Raw genomic sequence first — 14,555 nt, forward strand, 5'->3', positions numbered from 1 at the left:
ACCCAGTTTTCTCAGGCCTGAGGGAAAACACGATCAAGGAACTCTCTGGGGGCATAATAATGTAGGGAGGGAGGGGGGCGTGGCTATCTTTAGCTTGTTCTTCCTCCATGCCTGCTGGCCCCCTGGCCTACTCCAGGTACAGACAGGCCAAGCCGCGGCGGCCTGTTCGTCCCCAGGAGAAGCCTTACAGAAAGACCCTTGTTACTGAGACGTTCCCAAGCTACAGCTACAGTACACACTCTTACACTCTCTACATCCTGAATTTTCCCTATATGCACTTGTACTCCTTAATATATATATATATATATATATATATATATATATATATATATATATATATATATATATATATATATATATATATATATATATATATATATATATATATATATATATATATATATATATATATATATATATATATATATATATATATATATATATATATATATATATATATATATATATATGCAGTGCCGTACGTCAGGATCAAGGATACGGACATAACGGTTCTATAAAAAAGGTTATTCACAATATTGTCATAAATCTTAATATGTAACGATATCTATACATTATAAAAGCCATTCTCTCCTATGCACAGCTGCGGGGTAATGGTATGAGGAAGGGCGTGACGGGCGGGGCGGAGCGGGCGTGACGGGGCGGGACGGGCAGAGGCTGGCAGGGCAGTAGCCATGGGTAGCCTATAGAGAGTGTATATATTATCTGTATGATGTGGATAGGTATTTCCTCCTGGAATAACCCGCATGTATCAGAGGGTTGGCTGTAACGTTACGCAACTCACCGCTTTCTATGATGGCATAAGAAAATAAATACAATAATTGTCAGAGTGGGAAAGGGAACTAAGGGAGGGGGAAGGGGGGGGGAGGAGAGCGAATGGAAGGATTTGTGTAGTCATTGCTTGTGATTGTTGTTTTCTCTCTCTCTCTCTCTCTCTCTCTCTCTCTCTCTCTCTCTCTCTCTCTCTCTCTCTCTCTCTCTCTCTCTCTCTCTCTCTCTCTCTCTCTCTCTCACACACACACACACACACACATACACACATAAAAAACTAATTAACTAAGCAGGTCAGACGTCCATTCAAACGTCAATATTGCCAGCTCTAACCTTCAACGCCCCGGCTTTGTGTAAATCCAGGTTACACGAGATTGCGTAATGTTTGCGTGTGAAGTCAAGTCTGGAGGGATATACGTGTAAACTCACTCTCTCTCTCTCTCTCTCTCTCTCTCTCTCTCTCTCTCTCTCTCTCACACACACACACACGCTGGACAGGTCGATGCCTAAACCTTGAAGAAGCTCATGAAAATTGCAAAACCAGTCACACGAGTATTTTTTCCTCTCTCTCTCTCTCTCTCTCTCTCTCTCTCTCTCTCTCTCTCTCTCTCTCTCTCTCTCTCTCTCACCCTTTTTACGTGTGCCTGGAGCTACAAGTTTCTTTTATTACTGATACGTAACCAAGCTTAACCAGTTCTCTCCACAAGACACATTAAAATAATATTTCGTTGGTCGGCGCGGCGAGGCATGAAAGCGGCCCTGAATCAAGGAGTTAAACGGGTGCCTCTCCAGACCACACCGCGGACTTCCCCGGGGACCCACCAATACACGAAGCGAATGAGTTTAACAATCGGCGAGGCTGCACCAAGCAAGAAAAGACGGGAAAAACTGTGAAAAATACGTTCTCCAAGCTGTATTTGATTGTTTTTCTCCTATCCCTCCACACTCCCTCCGTTCACTCAAACCACATGGCAACGGATCAAGTGGGAAGAGAAGCAAGGTTGTGTAAGTTTATCCATACTGGTCTGCGGGCCCTCGGGTCGCACATCCAGGAAAAGGACTTACGACCATACCCTTCTTGCGTCACCCGATTCTGTGGAGTAGTTCCGTAATGTTCAAGGTTATATAAGGTTGGCAAAGTAGTAGTAGTAGTAGTAGTAGTAGTAGTAGTAGTAGTAGTAGTAGTAGTAGTAGTAGGAGGAGGAGGAGGAGGAGGAAGACTAGGGCCCACAGTCATTGGCGGGGCTGGGGCTAATGAATTGCGTAATGAGAAATAATTGTAAAGAAGAAGCAGTAGTAGTAGCAGTAGTAGTAGTAGTAGTAGTAGTAGTAGTAGCAGTAGTAGTAGTAGTAGCCTCTAGGAAAATATTTCATCCCACAAGTTGAGGGACGAGAAAACAGCATGATGGTCCCCTCCACAACGCTACCTGGAAGAAAACGCAGAATAGATAGTGCACGAATTTCAAGAACCCGCCTAGCAATAGTGAACAAAAACTGAACGGGCCACTCGTCCTCAGAAAATCAAGCATCCCGGATTCCTAAAAACACGATCACCCATATGGAATAGAGGCGGGAACTATCTTGAGCTTATACGGGACAGGGCAGCCATGGAAGAGGAGGAGGAGGAGAGAGAGAGAGAGAAGGGCACCCAAGGACCATTTTCAAGAGTACCGACTGGAGTTCTGGAAATCCTTCACCGAAACTTTTCCTAGTATTGAGTATTGCCCGAACGCCGCCACCTGAGCCCCAAGGCACGGAGACAAAACAGGAGAACAACAAACCCAAGGAACGTGTTTATAACCAGTAGAAGCCGGCTGGGTATTTTTTTTTTTTTTCCGAAATTGATGGATCAGGAAAACTCTCTATTTCGTTCTGCTGCCGACCTTCGTTGGTGTCTCTAAACAACAACAACAACAACAACAACAACACTAATAATGAAGACAGATAAATAAATGAACAAAATAAAGTTTAATTACATATATCGAAAATAACTACTACTACTACTACTACTACTTTTATTCTCTCTCTCTCTCTCTCTCTCTCTCTCTCTCTCTCTCTCTCTCTCTCTCTCTCTCTCTCTCTCTCTCTCTCTCTCTCTCTCTCTCTCTCTCTCTCTCTCCCCCAACAGGTGTACACCAGACCAGATAGCTTATAATCAGGTGACTTTCCCTCATCTCGGGGGTTTCCTACTTCAAGAATAAGTCCATGGCGTGACATCCTGTTAGGTGCTTTCATCACGAACTGCTGACCTCTCCTCTTCTTCCCGTCCACTTCCTCTATTCCATTATCTTTCCACCTAACCTGGATCTCGATATTTCTCGTTTTTTGTTCTATTTATATTTTCTTCCCCTTTTGTTTTCTTGTGGACTAGTATAATGGCCTCTGATTATCTCCTCCTCCTCCTCCTCCTTCTTCTTCTTCTCTTCCTCCATTGTATTTTCCTCCCACTTAATCGGATCTTTGCCTCATTTCTTCTCCTCTCCCTCCTTTATTTTATCTCTCCTCTGTCTCTTCCTTCTTTTTCTCCTCCATTATATTCCTCTCACAATTAATCGTCCTTCTACATTGTTCCTTCTTTTCCTCTTCCATTATGTTCTTTTCTAGTCTCTACATTCCTCCTCTTCTTCCTCATATTTCCCTTCTATTCCTTTACTTTTTACTTCCTCTATTGTAGTTCTCTCCCTGGCCGATTAACATGAGTGACTTGAATGCCTAATGACTAAGAATGAATACTTTTTTTTTAACGTACAATTAAAGCAAAATTAAATTGATCGGAAGAGGACTCGAAAGCCTCCTTCACTTAGTTTCACGTATTATTATGAAGGAAAAGAAAGAGAAAAAGAGAGGGTGGTGAAGGGGGTATGTAAGAAGGAAGAGGAGGAGGAGTAATTTGATATAAAGTCCTCGGATCTGGTATTCACTGGTATGTATGTGTGTGTGTGTGTGTGTGTGTGTGTGTGTGTGTGTGTGTGTGTGTAATTCACTAATCTGGTATTCACTGGTGTGTGTGTGTATGTGTGTGTGTGTGTGTAATTCACCACGGCCTGATCACGAGTTGAACTCGTTTTCGCAAACAGGTACTCTCCCGACACGAGCAAGTGCATGCTCATTCTCGTCGATCTCTGGGTACTGCCAGGACCTCTCACACCACACACCCCATCCCCCTTGCTCAAGGGGGGACAGTAACCACTCCTAGTCAACGGAAAGAATCCGGCCTGAGCGGGGCTCGAACCGCCGCTGTTTGGCCTAGCAACCTTGTAGCGGGGCGCTCTATAGTCGATTGAGCGGATTGAGCACCGGAGCGGTGTAAGCTACCGGAGCGGTGTGTGTGTGTGTGTGTGTGTGTGTGTGTGTGTATTTTGTGGAGATGAATCACTGTTAGACAAGGACACTTTTTGTTGTTATTTTTGTTTGTCTCTCTCTCTCTCTCTCTCTCTCTCTCTCTCTCTCTCTCTCTCTCTCTCTCTCTCTCTCTCTCTCTCTCTCTCTCTCTCTCTCTCTCTCTCTCTCTCTCTCTCTCTCTCTCTCTCTCTCTCTCTCTCTCTCTCTCTCTCTCTCTCTCTCTCTCTCTCTCTCTCTCTCTCTATATATATATATATATATATATATATATATATATATATATATATATATATATATATAAATCATCCGCATCGCTACTCTACTCGCGGCCTTGAAATGAGACGAGGAGACGAAGAAAAAGAAAAAAAACTCATACTCGTAACATTAAAAGGAAATCACACTCGATGCACAACCAAGACTTATGCACACACGAAAAAAAAAAAAAAAAAAAAAAAAAAACTATTGGGCCGTATTATTGACCATTTCGGCGCCCAAGCACACACATATCTGACAAGGCTTTCGTAGGAATTTGTGGTAATTTCCAGGGGTAGTTTTATGTCCCTGGTGGTGGTGTGACCCTTCCTCTTTTCTGTACCATACTACCTACTACTACTACTACTACTACTACTACTCTACTACTACTGTTAGACACACATATCTGACAAGGCTTTTGCAGTAGTTTGTGGTAATTTCCAGGGGTAGTTTTATGGCCCCGGTGGTAGTGTGACCCTTCCTCTGTAACCATGAACCTAAAAAAACACTCATTAGTACTCGACTGGAAGACATGCACACACACACACAAAAAAAAAAAAAAAAACTATCAATATATTTTTTATTGACCATTTCGGCGCACAAGCACACATATCCGACAAGGCTTTCGTAGGAGTTTGTGGTAATTTCCAGGGGTAGTTTTATGGCCCCGGTGGGAGTGTGACCCTTCCTCTGTAACCATGAACCTAAAAACACTCATTAGTACCCGACTGGACTCTTTCGTTTCGGCCTCTGGAAATAGTTCATGTGAGCGGTGGAGGCGTTGAAGAATACCAACTATTATCATGTCTTGCGAAAACTAACAATTCCAATGATATATATAATGCAAAGTGACATTGATAGCCCCGTTATTATGAGGTTGTCTTCGTACAGTTCTTATTATATCATCTACTATTAACATTTCCTCTTTTTACAGGCAGGCACGCTTACCAACCTTTAAATATAATACAAAGCGCCATTGGTAGCCCTGTTATTAGGAGGTTGTCGTAATACAATTCCTAGTATATCATCTTTTATTGACATTTCCGCGTTTTCTTCTCTTATGATTTCCAGGCAGGCACGCTTACCAACCTTTAAATACAATACAAAGTGCCATTGGTAGCCCTGTTGTTATGAGATTGTCGTAATACAGTTCCTAGTATATAATCTTTTATTGAAATTTCCTTTTTATTTTTTCACGGTTTCCAAACAACCACGCTTATCAACCTTACGTAACCATCGCATCGCAGCAATAGCGATTCTTTCCCATTGTCGTTTCGTGTTTCCCGCTAACTTGATCTTCCCCTAAAATAGCAACCCACATTTTTATTTTTACTACAGTGTGTTAGTTTGTAAAGTTAAAACAAATTGTAGTCACAGAATTACTACTATATTCGAGTTAATGGTAAATATCGATAAGTACTATGATCAATATATTCTATCTAACTACGAAAAAAGTTATTGAAGGCTCTCTCTCTCTCTCTCTCTCTCTCTCTCTCTCTCTCTCTCTCTCTCTCTCTCTCTCTCTCTCTCTCTCTCTCTCTCTCTCTCTCTCTCTCTGTGTCTCTCTCTCTGTATTTGCTCTTGCTACCCTTCTGTTTCCTTCCCTTTTAAAACAACACTACTTTTTCATAACTGTTTACATTTTGCGTTATTTTCTTCTCCTAGTTGTACAGTTCCCATATATCAAATAGTTCCTTTATCCTCTTTCCTGCTCTCTCTCTCTCTCTCTCTCTCTCTCTCTCTCTCTCTCTCTCTCTCTCTCTCTCTCTCTCTCTCTCTCTCTCTCTCTCTCTCTCTCTCTCTCTCTCTCTGTGTGTGTGTGTGTGTGTGTGTGTGTGTGTGTGTTCTCTATGCTTTCTCAGTGTTTCCTCTCTTTCTGTTGTCCCGGTGTTCTCTCTCTCTCTCTCTCTCTCTCTCTCTCTCTCTCTCTCTCTCTCTCTCTCTCTCTCTCTCTCTCTCTCTCTCTCTCTCTCTCTCTCTCTCTCTTCATTTCTGCTTTATGTTCCCTCTGTGTTTCTCTCTTGGCTTTCCTCTCTTTCCACTCTCCCTGTACATCCTCTCTTTCTGACCTCTCTCTTTCTCCTTCCTCTCTTTCTGCTCTCCCTGGTAGTTTGCTTTCTCTGGTATAATAATTGCTCTCCTTGTGTTACCCCCTCCCCTCCTCGCTGTCATACTATTGTTCCCTGCGAATCTCTGCTCGATGGCGTCATGGGAGCTGAGGCAAGATGCGAAGTTGGCTGCCAGAGAGAAACCCCTCAGACCTTGAACACAACGCTGACTACTGTAAAGACTCGGAACTTCCCAACACAACAAATAAAAACAAATAATAGACCACAGAGGAAGAAGAGGAGGAGGAAGAGGAGAAGGAGAAGGAGGACGAGGTATAGGGGAAGAGGAGATTATCAAAACATGGAATTCCCACGCAACTAATGATAACAAATGATAGACCACAAAGGAAGAAGATGAGGAGGGAAAAGAGAAGGAGGAGAAGGAGAAGGAGGACGAGGTATAGGGGGAAGAGGAGATTATAAAGACACGGAATTTCCACGCAACTAATGATAACAAATGATAGACCACAAAGGATGAGGATGAGAGGGGAAAGAGGAGGACGAGGAGGACGAGGACGAGGAGGAGGATAGGGAGGAGGACGAGGTATAGGAGGAGGAGAAGGAGGAAAAAGGAGAGATAGAAAAACCCAGGAAATTACACTTTAGTCGTTCCGCTTTGTTGCCAGGGCTCAGCAACTCTAACCAGCAGTCACTTCCCTTCTTCCCCTTCCCCTCGGTGGCTCAAGAGGCAAAAGGAACCACCAGGGAGAGGCAGGGAATGGGAGGAACGGACAGAGGTGAAGAGGAAGGAGGCAGCTCGTGAGGGTACCTGACAAAGGGGGAACAGAAAAGAACGAGTAAAGAATAGGACAAAGAAGAGGGAAACACAGATGAAGGGATGAAGGAGAAGAGGGACGGATAGATGACGTGAAGAGGGATTAGGCAAAGAAGGGAACTAGAGGATAGAGGATAGGAAGCGAGGAACAAATAGAGGATAATTGTGAAGAAGTTATGTGATGAAATAATCGTTAAGAGGAAGGAAGGACGGAAGAAGGGGCGTACAAAGAGTAGCAGAAGGAGAGAAAAGAACGAAAGAGATAATCATATGGAAGGGAAGACGCGGATAGGAAGCGAGGAAAGAATAGAGAATGATTACGTAAGGTTATGTAAGGCAGGGCTTAAGAGGGAAAGGAGGAAGAAGGGGCGTGCAAAGAGTAGCAGAAGGAGAGAAAAGAACGAGAGATAATTGTATGGAAAGGAAGACGGGGATAGGAAGCGAGGAAAGAATAGAGAATGATTACGTAAGGTTATGTAAGGCAGGGATGAAGAGGGAAGGGCGGAAGAGATGATGCATGGAAGGAAATGAGAAGGGAAAAGAGGGATTGAGGGAGGATAGATAACACATGGAAAACTGAGGCATAAGAACAGGAGGGACAGGAAGCAGAAGGGGAAAAAAAAGATGGGAGGGAGATGATAAAAGGAAAAGAATGAGAGAGGAAGAGAAGGATGGAAGAAAGAAGGGAGCTGAGAGGAAGGAAGCAGAAGAAGAGAAAAGATGGAGGAGGTACAATAGAAGGAAGGGAGTGAGAGGGGAAGAGGAGGATGGAGGAAGAAGAGATGCAACAAAGAAAATGAAGTAAAAATGGAAGGAATGGAGGGGAAGATGCAGTGTGGAGAGGATCACGTCTCATGGGGAAGCCTAACCACATCCCGTCCATTTTGGCAAAGATTTTTTTTTTAAAAAAGCAACATTAATAAAAAAAAAAAAGTAAAAACAAATAAAAAAAATCAAAAAAAAAAGCCTGAAAAAAAAGATCCAAAGAGAAAAGGAGATGGTGTTCGATTGAAGTTTCTGAAGGATATCAAGTCGTTGGCAGGAGTGAAAGAGTCAGGTGAGGAAATAAGATGCAGGAAGAAGGTTCCAGAGTTTACTGAAGCTGGTTAGGAGTTTGAGAAGAAGGGTAGGTAACTATGTTAGTGAGGGTGTGCAGCATATGGGCGAGAGAGGGCAGAGTCGGGGGGCAGCAAGAGGGGGGAGGGCAGTCAGCAAGTGCAGAAAGCAAGAAGATAGAAGCAGAGAGAAAAGAGATAGAGAGGCAAGATTGAAGAGGTTTAGAAGAGGCGAGAGAGAGATCTGAAGGGAAGGGAGGAGAGATGGAGAGCTGAGCCTTGCCCACTCGAGCTGCCTAGAAGAGCCCTGAGGATGAGAGATGCCTCCCATAAGAGCACACAGGATGCATACTCCAATTCCTGTATGGACAGGGCAACTGTGCAGGGAGAAGGACTGCGGGAGAACGCCCCAGCAGGAAGCCAGAAGGAAGTAGAGAGATGAAGAGATGAGAAGAGATGAGATTTTGAGTTTCAGTTGAGATTGAGGATAGAGGATGATGTTTAGGAAGGTGAGGTGTGGGTGAAGGTGATGGGAATAGGAGGGGGAAGTTTGAGAGGTTTGTTGTGTGGTGTGTGTCGTGTGTGGTTTGGAGAACTTTGTTTTTGGAGGGTTTCTACACCCTTGCCCCAATAATAGTAATAGTAAGGGCTAAGCGTCTGAGGCAGTCTCCAGCCTGAGTCGTTGTTCCTGAAAGGTTGGGGGGCTATTAAAAAGAAGTTGAATAATGCAGAGTGGAATCATCGGCGTAGGAATGGATAGGACAGTTCGTTTTGGAAAGATCATCAATGAACAACAGAAATGACCTACAACCCCGCCACACACACACACCCACACACACACACACACGAAAACAACTTCAGATACTAGGAAAAATTATACCTAGGCTAGACAAGACATGTGTGAGGGGGGGAGGGGGAGGGGGAGGGAGAGGTCAGGTGAGAGGTATGTGTGCTCTGCGTACAAAAGAAGGATATAGGCAAGTCAGTGGAATGCTGAAGGTACAGAGGGTGAAAGAGAGAGAGAGGAGATTATGGAGGACGTAAGGGAGAATAGGAAAACATTGAGAGAAGGGAGAAGGGATGGGAGAATAATGAGAAGGAAAGGAAAAATAAGAAAGAGGAAAGAAAAAAAAGTAGGAAGGAAAGGAGAAAGGAAACAAAGGAAAAATGAAAACAAAAGATAGGGAGAAAGAAAAGGAGAAGAAACGGAAGAAGGAATGAGTAAAGGAAGGAGAGGGAGAGAGAAAGATAAGAGAAGAGATAGAGAGAGAGAGCAAAACGGAGAAAAGGAGAAGGGGAAATATTTGATGTATGTGAAAAGCAAGACTAGAAGAAAAATAAACTTAGCAAACAATTTAAACATGAATAAGAGGCGTTTTCAGAGAGGGGAGGAAACAACGCGAAAGAAAAGAATACTATAGGAAAAAGAAGGAAACTTAACATCATATAAAAAAGAAAAAATATATATAGTCCACATGAATAAATATCCTCTTACAACAAAGGATTCATAGACCCAGTCCCAGTAACATCTGATGGCCTACGTGAAGGTGAAACTCTTATAAACTTGCGCCCGGAGGAGGATAAAAGATGTATCGGCCAACACACTCAAAACACAGGTAGGATAGCAGGTAGCACTCTTATAAACTTGCGCACGGAGGAGGATAAAAGATGTATCGGGCAACACACTCAAAACACAGGTAGGATAGCAGGGAGTACTTTTATAAACTTGCGCACGGAGGAGGATAAAAGATGTATCGAGCAACACACTCAAAACACAGGTAGTTGTAGGTTACGGTGGATGAGGCGAGACGAAATAACAGGATGCAAGGTGGATGAACTTGTGCAATTTCTACTCATCCATTTTACTTTTCCTTCTTTCATTTTTATTCCTCTTCTTTTTCTTCTACTTCTGCTTCCCTTCTTCATCTTCCTTCCCTTCCTCTTCTTTTTTTCTTCTGCTTCTTCTTTTTTTCTCCTTCAATTCTTCTTCTACTTCTTTTTCTTCCTCTTCTTCTTTTTCCATATTACTTCGCCTCTTTTTCTTCTATGTCTTCTTCTTCCTCCTCTTCCTCTTTTCCTTTTTCTTTTTCTTCTATTTTTTCTCCTCCTCGTCCTCCTCCTCCTCCTCCTCTTCCTCCTCCTACTGAGTGGCATGTCTTGTGGTGTGAAACGTGTGTGTGTGTGTGTGTGTGTGTGTGTGTGTGTGTGTGTGTGTGTGTTACCACCCGTTCTTTCTTCTATTCTTTCCATATACATTCTATTTATTTTCTTGCTTTGCTTAATTAATCTTGCCATCTCATATTTATACTTTCTTCAAAACTTTTCCGTCTCCACCTTCCTAATATTCACACCGAGCGTTGCATCTCTCTCTCTCTCTCTCTCTCTCTCTCTCTCTCTCTCTCTCTCTCTCTCTCTCTCTCTCTCTCTCTCTCTCTCTCTCTCTCTCTTACAAAGTCACGATACGCATTCACTCCCTTCAAAGAGTTGTTCACACTGTTGCTAAGGCATTCTGGGATTCCCTAAACACACACACACGCACACACACACACACACACACACTTTGTCCTTCGTTAACACACAAAAACTTTTCCATCCGTTTTTCGTATAATTCTTAACATGCTTTCTGTCACTCCTTTCTCTTCTATCTTCTCTTTTCTCTCTCTTCTCCTCTCTTCTCATATATCCATTATCACTTTTTTTTCCATCCATAACTCGTAGTCTCATTTTCTGCATCCATTTTCTCTCATTCACCAATTTCTCTTCTTCTCCATACGTTATTTATTTCCTCTACTCTCTTTTTTTCATTGGTATTCCCTTTCTCTTCATTCTCTTCATGTTCTCCTAATTTCCTCATTCGTTATCTCGCATTCAGCAGTTTTCCTTCTTTCTTTCATTATTTTCCTCCTCCTTTCTTTCTCTATTCTTCCTTCCATCCAATCACTCTTTCTTTCTTTCTTCCATTCATTCAGTCTTTCATTCTTACTCTCTCAGTCTTTCATTCTTTCTCTCTCTCCTTTTTCTCTTTTCTTGCTTCTTTTCCACACTCTCCCTACCCCTCTTACTTCCCCTTGCCTTGTTCCTCCCGCCAGACATAACGTACCCTACCCTACCCTTCTCTGCCTTCTCTCCCTACGCGCTCTATCCACAAGAACTTCACGTGCCCAGCCTTCTCTCTGCCCTTTTCTTTACGCGGTCTATGTAAACGACTTCCACTGGGGTCGCGGTCTTCAAGGTCAGCGACTAGTTCTTCTGTTTCTCTCGACTTAATTAATGAACTTGATAATTATTCGACGCGCAAAAAAAGATAAAAAGAAGTCGTAGCGAAACTTGAGAGAGAGAGAGAGAGAGAGAGAGAGAGAGAGAGAGAGAGAGAGTCTTATGAAACCCTAAATTAGCCTACACACATTTGACACGGCTTTCGTAGGAGTTTTGAGCATTTTCATGGATAGTTTTATGATCCTTCTAGTAAGTTGACCCTTCTTCTGTACCGTGAACCTAAAAAAACACCCATGGATCCTTCTTCTGTACCGTGAACCTAAAAAAACACTCATGGATCCTTCTTCTGTACCGTGAACCCCTAAAAACAACACTCATTAAAACTCGACTGATCTACTTCTCGGCCTATGGAAGTTGCTGAATACCGATCTTGTAGTATACCTCAAAGATCCTATAAATGGTCTATGGTATACCTTCCCCCTCCACCCACCACCACCACCACCACCACAGGCATGTCAAGGAAGGTAAAAAAACGAGAAAAACTCCCCCGTAAACACACAGAGAAGGAAAGCGGGAAAACAGGGGAGACACAGGGAAATGGAGATGTTGGGGGAATGGGGGAATGAGGGGGGAGTTAGCGGCGAGACCAGTTTGGCTGAGGTCACGGGGGGCTTGATGGGGGCTGGGAAGGGGCTGACCAAAGGAGGCGTTTAGAGAGGAGGATGGGAAAGAAGGGTGGGCGCGAGGGAAGGGTAGGATAGGCAGGGAGGGGCAGGGGGAGGGAAAGGTGGTCAGAAAAGAGGAATAGGTAGGGAGGGCAAGGGAAGGGGAGGATGGGAAGGAAGGGACAGAGGGAAGAGGGGATAGAGAGGGGAGGATGGGTAGGGAAGGGCAAGGCAAGGGATGGGTGCTTAGAAGGAAAGGATAGGAAGGGAGGGATGGTTAGGGGAGGATAGGAAGGGAGAGGGAACGGGAGGGATGGGTGATTAGAAAGGGAAGGTGCTCGGAGGGGAGGGGAAGGGAAGGGAATGGTTGGGATAGGTGGGATAGGTGGGAACGGGCAGCGGAGGATAACCAAGGAGAGGGTCGGAAAGGGAGAGGGATGGGCGGGAGCGTCAACTAGGTCAGGGTATTCAACTGTCTGCCTGCCTGCCTGACTCTCTCTCTCTCTCTCTCTCTCTCTCTCTCTCTCTCTCTCTCTCTCTCACAAAAATAAAAAATCACAAAACACGTACACCGGAACTGTTTTGTTTAAGTGGCCTCGTTAAATCAACTCCTCCTTTCTGACTAATGACACAATTTCAATGACACTTTCCTTTTTCACCTTTAAACTTATTCCCTGAGGCACTACGCTCACTTATATAGCCTTTTAAGCCACCCGTATCATCCTCTGACTCACACTTTGGAGACTAAATACCTCAAGCTTCATCTCTATTATCTATGCTATTTCTTTTTTACACAGAACACCCTCCATCCCTTAAACTATTACTATGTTATTCTCAGGGGTACGCACACATATATAGCCTTCTAAGCCACCCGTATCATCCTCTGACTCACACTTTGGACACTAAATACATCAAGCTTCATCTCTATTATCTATGCTATTTCTTTTTTACACAGAACACCCTCCATCCCTTAAACTATTACTATGTTATTCTCAGGGGTACGCACACATATACAGCCTTCTAAGCCACCCGTATCATCCTCTGACTCACACTCTTAATACTAAATACCTCAAGATTCATCCCTATTATTTATGCTACGTAGTTTGTTTTATGGAACAGGCTGTGTCCCTTAAACTATTTCTATGTTATTCCCAGGGGTACACACACCTATATATAGCCTTCTAAGCCACCCGTATCATCCTCTGACTCACACTCTTAAGACTAAATACCTCAAGATTCATCCCTATTATTTATGCTATTTCTTTTTATATATATATAGAACACCCTCCGTCTCTTTAAACTATTACTATGTTATTCTCAGGGGTACGCACACTTATATAGCCTTTTAAGTTAAGTAACCCGTATCATCCTCTGACCCACAATCTTGATACTAAATATTCCTCAACCTTTATTCCTAAGACTACTTTATTTTTGGAACAGGCTCCGTCCCCTAAGCTATTATTGTTATTATCATCATCATCATCAAACATACCCGTCTTATCCACTAACTCACGCTCCCAGACTAAATACCTCAAGATTCATCCCTATTATTTATGTTAGTTTCTTTTAGGGAACAGGTTGCGTCCCTTAAACTATTATCAGTATTATCAAGCACACAAGAAAACATCGTCCTCCCTTACACTATGCGAGAGGGACATCGGGTAGAGTGGTCGAGGTGATATGACGGGCAGGTGCGACAATTAGGTGTAGGAAAAACAAAACAGGTCAAGGCTCCAAGGCCAATGCGCTTAGCTATGGCGTATATCCCCAATTATATACATTACCTTTTCGTCAGGGTCAGAGGATTAAGGTGAGGGTGGGTTCTAAGGAAAGATTGTCGTACTCAGCCGCTTATATTTCCCGACTTCCTACCCCCAAACTGTCTTCTGGGCCCCAATAACGAAACTCATTTACAGTTATCGTTAAAAGAGTTAGATCCTGATGTCTCTTGGCAATAGTTAGGCGTCAGAAACCGGTAAATACTATAAGAACATAAGAACATAAGAGCAAATGCTATGCTATGCTGTGCTCTGAGTACGATAACCTGGCATCGGTGGTTTTAAGTGAGCGTGAGGAATTGAGGACGAGGACGAGGCAGAGTTAAGACGATAGTGAGCCATGTGAACTTCTTTTGAGAGGACGAGGGCGAGGGCGAGGACGACACCGCTGTAGGAAAGACGATAGCGAGTCATATGAACTTCTGACATAACTGAAAACAAAGGCAAGGGCGGTGACGATGACCCGTGAAGACTCAGGTGAGGGGGAAATCCGACAAAGCGGAGTACGACAATAAGGTAAAGAAGACGATAGCAAGTCACATGAACTGCTTTTGAGAGGCTAGCTAGTGTGGCTG

The sequence above is a fragment of the Eriocheir sinensis genome, chromosome 48 (assembly GCF_024679095.1).
Source record: "Eriocheir sinensis breed Jianghai 21 chromosome 48, ASM2467909v1, whole genome shotgun sequence".
Lineage (NCBI taxonomy): Eukaryota > Metazoa > Arthropoda > Malacostraca > Decapoda > Varunidae > Eriocheir > Eriocheir sinensis.